This window comes from Balaenoptera borealis (genome assembly GCF_965194805.1).
Source record: "Balaenoptera borealis genome assembly, chromosome: 6".
Lineage (NCBI taxonomy): Eukaryota > Metazoa > Chordata > Mammalia > Artiodactyla > Balaenopteridae > Balaenoptera > Balaenoptera borealis.
Window position 1 is genome coordinate 1,765,140 of NC_138863.1, and position 9,255 is coordinate 1,774,394.

A 9,255-nucleotide genomic window follows, 5' to 3' on the forward strand; every position below is an offset into this window, starting at 1 on the left:
AGAGCCCAGAAATAAACCCACGCGTATATGTATAATTAATTTGTGACAAAGGAGCAAACAACATACAATGGAGAAAAGACAGTCTCTTCAGTAAATGGTGCTGGGAAAACTGGACGGCCACATGCAAAAGAATGAAACTAGACCCCTATCTCACGCTATATGCAAAAATTAATTCAAAATGGACTAAAGACTTGAATGTAAGGCCTGAAACCATGAAACTCCTGGAAGAAAACATAGGCAGTATGTTCTTTGACATCAGTCTTAGCAATACCTTTCTGGATCTGTCTCCTCAGGCAAGGCAAACAAAAGCAAAAGAAACAAATGGGATTACATAAACTAAAAAGCTCCTGCACCGAAAAGGAAACCATCAATAAAATGAAAAGACAACCTACCAAATGGGAGAAGATATTTGCAAATAATATATTCTATAAGAGGTTAATATCAAAATTATATAAAGAACTGATACCAGTTAACAACAAAAAAACAAACAACCTGATTTTTAAAATGGGCAGAGGAGCTGAATAGACATTTTTTTAAATGAAGACATACAGATGGCCAAAAAGCATGTGAAAAGATGTTCAACATCACTAATTATCAGGGAAATGCAAATCAAAAACACAATGAGATATCACCTCACACTTGTCAGAACTGCTGTTTTCAAAAAGGTAAGAAATAACAAGTGTTGGCAAGGATGTGGAAAAGAGGGAACCCTCATACATTGTTGATGGGAATGTAAATTGGTGCAGCCACTATGGAAAACAGTATGGAGGTTCCTCAAAAAATTAAGAATAGAACCACCATATGATCCAGCTATCCCACTTCTGGGTATTTATACAAAGAATACAAAAACACTAATTTAAAAAGATATATGTGCCCCTCTGTTCATTGCAGCATTATTAACAGTAGTCAAGATATGGAAACAATCTAAGTGCCTATCAATGGGTGAATGGATGAAGAAGATGTGATATATATATAGAAACATGGATAGATAGATATAGATACAGATATAGATAAATATATACAGTAGAATACTACTCAGCCATAAAAATATGAAATCTTGTCATTTGCAACAAATTGTATGGAACTAGGGGGTATTATGCTAAGTGAAATAAGTCAGAAGGAGAAAGACAAATACCGTATGATTTCACTCATATGTGGAATATACAAAACAGACAAAATAAAACACATGAACAAACCAAACCAAACGAAAACAAACATGTAGATACAGAGAGCAGAGTAGTGGTTACTAGAGGGGAAGGGGTCAGTGGAGGGTGAAATGGGTAAAGGGGATTAACTGTATGGTGATGGTAGAAACTAAATTTTTGGTGGTGAGCACGCTGTAAGGTATACAGAAGTAGAAATATAATGGTGTACACATGAAACTTATGTAATGTTATAAATCAGTGTTATCTCAAAAAAAATAAATAAAAAGAAACCCCAAAAAAGTTTTTTAACACTGGAAAAATAAAGAAGTAAATTTTAAAAATAGCATCTTATCTGCTACTACAGAGTAAGAGATATGCTTTATAATATTCTAAGGACAGCCAAGAAAACAAAAGTAATAATTATTTTACTGAACTTTTAGTAAAAAAAGTTACTGAAAATATTGTTTTTATACACACTCTGGATCTCAAAATATAAATACAAAAGAGAGAGAGAGGTCATGGACAATTTCTTTGATTATTATTGTACTTGTCAACTCTGGTCAGAATCCTCCCTTATCAACTTTTTAGGTTTGTCAACATTACAAAATCAATCTGTGTGCCACCTCTGTTAGGTATTCTCCCTTGAAATAAATGAAAGTAAATAGGAAAAGGTAATAATATAAAACAATTTTAACAAGTCAGAATGAATGATTTTTTAGACAAATTAATACTCAACAGTGAATCTTTCATGCCTATGAATGAAGATGTTGACTTTAAGAAAAGCAATGAACTGGTCCAGATGGTGAAGTCATAACTTTCTTTCTATAATATGACTTTCTTATTCTTCTGGGACTGAATCCAGGAGTTTTTTGGGTTTTTTTTATCAGACTCCTTAAAAATCACTAAGAAAAATAGAACCAGACTTCAAGTGTGTGTAAGGAGATGGAGGGAATACAATTCTCTCAGCAGCTAGCATCAGGACTGTTTTTAGGAAACAATCCACTTTTACTGCAAACTTTCTTGCAGAAGGTGAATCCTCATGGGAGAGGTGTGGGAAGTCAGAAGCTCTTGAATCCAGCCAGGTAAGTAAGGGTGTGGGGAGCCGGGGGAGGTGCTGACCTGCACTATCTGGAGGGGGAGTCGCTCCTCAGCTCCAATCAATTTTTGGAGGAACCTGGCTAATTCTCCCATCTTTTTCCAGGAAATCCAGGAATGTAGGTGTCTATGAGAGATCTTTCACTTTTTAAACATTCACTCACATTTTTAAAATATAAGTTTCTACAAAATTACAGTTACCAAAGGGGAAAGGAGGTGGGGGGAAGGATAAATTAGGAGGATGGGATTGACATATACACACTACTATATATAAAATAGATAAACAACAAGGTCCTACTGTACAGCACAGGGAACTCTACTCAGTGTTCTGTAATAACCTATAAGGGAAGGGAATCTGAAAAATAATATATATATATATCATATATATTATATATATATAAAACTGAATCACTGTGCTGTACATATGAAACTAACATGATATTGTAAATCAACTATACTTCAATTTTTAAAAAGTCATAAAGGCAAAATTCAACACCCATTTCCTCAACATAATAAAAGACATATATGACAAACCCACAGCCAACATCATTCTAAATGGTGAAAAACTGAAAGCATTTCCTCTAAGATCAGGAACAAGGCAAGGGTACCCACTCTCACCACTATTATTCAACATAGTTTTGGAAGTTTCAGCCATGGCAATCAGAGACGAAAAAGAAATAAAAGGAATCCAAATTGGAAAAGAAGTAGAACTGTCACTGTTTGCAGATGACATGATACTATACATAGAAAATCCTAAAGAAAACTACTAGAGCTAATCGATGAATTTGGTAAAGTAGCAGGATACAAAATTAATGCAGAGAAATCTCTTGCATTCCTACACACTAACAATGAAAAATCAGGAAGAGAAATTAAGGAAACACTCCCATTTACCATTGCAACAAAAAGAATAAAATACCTAGCAATAAACCTACCTAAGGAAACAAAAGACCTGTACTCAGAAAACTGTAAGACACTGATGAAAGAAATCAAAGATGACACAAACAGATGGAGAGATATACCATGTTCTTGGATTGGAAGAATCAACATTGTGAAAATGACTATACTACCCAAAGCAATCTACAGATTCAATGCAATCCCTATCAAATTACCAATGACATTTTTCACAGAACTAGAACAAAAAAATTCACAATTTGTATGCAAACACAAAAGACCCCAAATAGCCAAAGCAATCTTGAGAAAGAAAAACAAAGCTGGAGGAATCAGGCTCCCTGACTTCAGACTATACTACAAAGCTACAGTAATCAAGACAGTATGGTACTGGCACAAAAACAGAAATATAGATCAATGGAGCAGGATAGAAAGCCCAGAAATAAACCCACGTACATATGGTCACCTTATCTTTGACAGAGGAGGCAAGAATATACAATGGAGAGAAGACAACTTCTTCAATAAGTGGTGCTGGGAAAACTGGACAGCTACATGTAAAAGAATGAAATTAGAACATTCCCTAACACTACACACAAAAATATACTCAAAATGTATTAAAGACCTAGACGTAAGGCCAGACACTGTAAAAATCTTAGAGGAAAAATAGGCAGAACACTCTATGACATAAATCACAGCAAGATCTTTTTTTGACCCACCTCCTAGAGTAATGGAAATAAAATCAAAAATAAACAAATGGGACCTAATGAAACATAAATGCTTTTGCACAGCAAAGGAAACCATAAACAAGATGAAAAGACAACCCTCAGAATGGGAGAAAATATTTGCAAATGAAGCAACTGACAAAGGATTAATCTCCAAAATATACAAACAGCTCATGCAGCTCATTATCAAAAAAACAAACAACCCAATCCAAAAATGGGTGGAAGACCTAAATAGACATTTCTCCAAAGAAGACATACAGATTGCCAACAAACACACGAAAAGATGCTCAACAACACTAATCATTAGAGAAATGCAAATCAAAACCACAATGAGGTATCACCTCACACCAGAATGGCCATCATCAAAAAATCTAGAAACAATAAATGCTGGAGAGTGTGTGGAGAAAAGGGAACCCTCCTGCACTGTTGGTGGGAATGTAAAGTGATACAGCCACTATGGAGAACAGTATGGAGGTTCCTTAAAAAACTAAAAATAGAACTACCATATGACCAAGCAATCCCACTACTGGGCATATACCCTGAGAAAACCATAATTCAAAAAGAGTCATGTACTACAGTGTTCAATGCAGCACTAATTTACAATAACCAGGACATGGAACCAACCTAAATGTCCATCGACAGATGAATGGATAAAGAAGATGTGGCATGGGGGCTTCCCTGGTGGCGCAATGGTTTGGAATCTGCCTGCTAATGCAGGGGATATGGGTTCGAGCCCTGGTCTGGGAGGATCCCACATGCCACGGAGCAACTAGGCCTGTGAGCCACAACTACTGAGCCTGCGCTTCTGGAGCCTGTGCTCCGCAACAAGAGAGGCCACAATGGTGGGAGGCTCGCGCACCGCGATGAAGAGTGGCCCCCACTCGCCACAACTAGAAGAAGCCCTCACACAGAAACGAAGACCCAACACAGCCAAAAAAAAAAAAAAAAAAAGTCAACACCAAAAAAATTTAAAAAAAAAAGATCACAAAGCATATTTAACATTTAAAAAAAAAAAAGAAGAAGATGTGGCACATATATACAATGGAATATTACTCAGCCATAAAACGGAATGAAATTGAGTTTTTTGTAATGAGGTGGATGGACCTAGAGTCTGTCATACAGAATGAAGTAAGTCAGAAAGAGAAAAACAAATACTGTATGCTAATGCACACATATGGAATCAAAAAAATGGTATGAATGAAACTAGTGGCAGGGCAGGAATAAAGATGCAGATGTAGAGAATGGACTTGAGGACACAGGGGGGATGGGGAAGCTGGGACGAAGTGAGAAAGTAGCATTGACATATACACACTACCAAGTGTAAAATGGATGACTAGTGGGAAGCTGCTGCATAGCACAGGGAGATCAGCTGGGTGCTTTGTGACCACCTAGAGGGGTGGGATAGGGAGGGTGGGAGGGAGGCCCAAGAGGGAGGGGATATGGGGATATATGTATACATATAGCTGATTCACTTTGTTGTATAACAGGAACTAACACAACATTGTAAAGCAATTATACTCCAATAAAGATATAAAAAAATTTTTTAATTAAAAAAATTTTTTTAAAAGACAGTAGGAGGGACTTCAAAAAAAAGTCATAAAGGAAATAACAAGTGGAGTTACAAAATAAAAATAAAACTTTTTAAATAAAATAAAATATAAGTTTCTAGTACAGAATGCTACTTTTCAGATTTGAAGAGAGAAAATCTGATTCGAGTGAGGCCCGGAGGACTTTGCTCCTGCCAGAGCACAGGAAAAGAAGAGAAGGAAACACACAATGTCGTGAGGGGATTTCTGTCCTCGAGCCCCCACTTCCACTTTCAGAAGATCCTTCAGGCTGGGTCTCTCAACACCCACTTCAAACCCCTGCTACTATAGAGGATGGAAATTAAAAATTCAATCTCCCAGCCTCCCCTGAAGATTGTAGTTGCCATGTGGCAGCTGAGTAGCACTTCTGAATAAAAAGGTACAAACTTATCAAAGCACAGCTCTTTACCCATCTTTCCTTCTCCTTTCTTCCTTCCTGAAATGTGGAGGAAAGATGGAGAGGCAGCATCCCTATGGTAACCATGAGGACAAAAGCCACAGGTTAAGAATGGTGGAGCAGTAAGGTGGAAAGGGTCTGGGTGTTAAGGAAACACTTGAGTAACTTCCCTATCCTTACCCTGTTTAGCTCTAGACTTCTTGTTAAGTGAGAAAAGTAAATGCTCTTTCTTACCCTGGTTTCCTTAGAAAACAGAGCCTGAGGCAAGGATTAAGTGCCAGCACTTAGTTTGCAAGAGTGAGGAAAAGCGGCAATAGGCCAGGGGTCTCCAACCCCTGGGCCACACAGCAGGAGGTGAGTGGCAGGCAAGCGAGCGAAGCTTCATCTGCCACTCCCCATCACTACCCACCGCTTGCGTTACTGCCTGAACCACCGCCCCACCCTCATCCATGGAAAAATTGTCTTCCAATGAATGGGAGATGAATTGGGAGATTTTGATTGACATATAAACACTAACATGTGTAAAATAAGTAACTAATAAGAACATGCTGTATAAAAAATGAATAAAATAAAATTCAAAAAAAGTCCTTTTCTTAGTGATGTGTTGGTGATGGTAGATGGTATATTGTATTCACATATTCATGTGTTTCTTGTTAAATAAATAAATAAAACTTTCTCTCTGTAAAAATTTCATGCATTACAGAAAAAGCTACAGTTCCCCTCGACCACTACCCCCAGTCACCATCACCCTCCCAAAGGTAATCTAAGTCATGGGTTTGGTATATAACCTTTTAGTCCTTCCCTGTATTTCTTGTATAAATGGGTTTTTTTTCTTCTGTGTTCCGTTTTCTGTGTCATTTATCTATTTTTCTAAATCAGTGGAAGAAATAAAAAGAAACTATATAAAACATAGACATGAGAGAGGAAATATTTGCAAATCACATATCCAACAAACGACTTGTATCCAGAATATATAAAAAGCATTTAAAATTCAACAATGAGAGAATAAACAATCCAATTTTAAAAAGGACAAAAGAATTGGAGAGACTCAACCAAAGAGGCTATATGAATGGAAAATGAGCACATGAAAAGGTCCTCACCATCACGAGGAATTACGGAAATACAATTTTAAACTATAATGGGATACCACTACACACTTACTAGAATGGCTAAAATAAAAATAAAATAAATACATATACACATACATAAGTAAGTAAGTAAACAGAGCCTGACAGCATCCAGTGCTGACAAAGGTGCACAGCAGCTGGCATGTTCATACACTGCTAATGGGAATGAAACATTGCACAATCACCCTGGAAAACAGCTTGGAGTTCCTTACAAATCTGAACACTCACTTACCATATGACCCAGCAATCTCACCGTGCTTGTCCTAGAGAAATGAAAATGTATGCTCACCCCAAAACCTATACATTAGTGTTTATAGCAGCTCTATTCATAATGGCCTAAACTAGGAAACAAGTCAAGTGGGACCAACATTTAGGGTTGCTTCTGTGCTGATGGACTTGGGTGTGGAAAAGGAGGTTAAGAGGCTGGTTTGTACATTTAACAGCCTTGTCAGACTTAGGGGACAAAAAATTGGAGTCTGGGTCCTGCCAAGGGCAGGGAGCCAAGTAAACAACCCCACACTTTAGGTGGAAACCCCAAAGGGCTGAACCCTAGGAGCACTCATATGGTGATAAATTTTTAACAGCTGGCTCTCCGAGATAAAATGCCCTGATTTGTAACATTTGCTAATTTCCATGGTGTAAATACTTCCAGCAGAGCCAATTTCAAGCTACCAATATGACTTCACTGAACACGTCATTGGGAAAAGACACACATAATCGGCTCTGATTAGCCAGTGCTAGCTGGCCCCAGCACACCACTTCCTAGAAGTCAGGATGAACATGAGTAAGCCACCTCTTGTACTAGCTCTGAATCATTAGGATGGTGCAGAAAATCTCTCAAATCCTGAGACTAGATTAAAGTGATTGTAGGCTGCCAGTGACTCACAAGGGCCTCACACATGACTCACAAAGAAATGAAACTCCTCTGAAAGAAGAAAGCATAGTACAGTTCTCAATTTTCTTCTGGAAATAAAAAAAAAAAAAAGCACTGTCCACCACACCAGCAAAGATAACCAGGCAGGTAAGTAAGCAAGACCACATGAACAAGAACCAGCACAAACACACTAAAGCAACCGGCCTCCAGATACTCCACGAATGGAATAAGCAGGAAAGAAGCCAGTGGAAGGACTACTGTATGGTTGATTCCATTTATGCAGCCGTCAAATGGCAAAATGAAATTACAGCATTTGGAGATGCATATTTGGGTTGAAAACTGTAAAGAAAATAGGAAGTGAATACAATAAAAACCAGGATTGTGGCTGTTTTGGGGGGTGAGAAGGGGCTGTGCCTGGGAATGGACGTGCAGGAAGATTCTGTTTCTTCTCCTGGATGGTGATGGCCTGGTGCTCAATGCATAGTAATTTATTAAACTGGAAATGTATGTTTTATGCATTTTTCTCTTCATATTCTATTTCACAGAAAAAAAGTTTAAAAATAGTTCATTATGTCCAAGGAGTCTTTATCCAAGTAACCCAGAGGCAATTCAACATTTGCAAAATATATCAGTGTAATCTCTATAATAGATTAATGCAGTAAAGAATCTCAATTTTTATTCGCCAAATAAAAGGGGTTTGATGGATTGAAACCACATGTGTGTGACTGAAAACAAAACCCTTAGGAAACTAAGAATAGAAGAAAACTTCCCTACTTGATAAAAATCATCTACCAGATATCTAAAGCAATGACCATACTTAATGGTGAAGCAGCAGAAGCATTTTTCATTAATGTCAGGAAAAAAGGAAACTGTGCTCATTATCCTCATATCACGCAGCATTTTACTAGAAGTTTCAGCCAATACAAGGGTAAGTAAAAGGAATACGGAGAATAACAATTCAAACAGAAGAGGAAAAAAATTGTCATTCTTTGCAGTATATAGTTATCTGCATAGAAAACCGGGGAGAATCAAGTGGTTCTGCCCAGATGCTCGCCCCTCAGGGCTGCCATCTAAAGGAACACACGTGTGTGGTGCTGCCCAGAGACCCTGAGCAGCTAGGAAACTACTAGAGTTAACAGGAATGCGCAAGGAGACAGGGTCGCAGACCGAGACGCACAGCACTCGCCTTGAAAATGTGATAGGAAAGGAGCCCTCATTCACAACATCAGCAAAAACTGGAAAAAGCCTCAGAACAAATCCAGTAGGAAGTGTGCTTTGTCTGTCTAAAGGAAGCTGTGAGAGTGCATGGAAGGATTTTGTTTGTTTAATTTGACCTCAAGAAAATAGAGAAAAATAGTACATTCATTGATGAGAAGACTCAGATCATACAGACGACAACTCTCCCCTAGAGTAACCTAAAA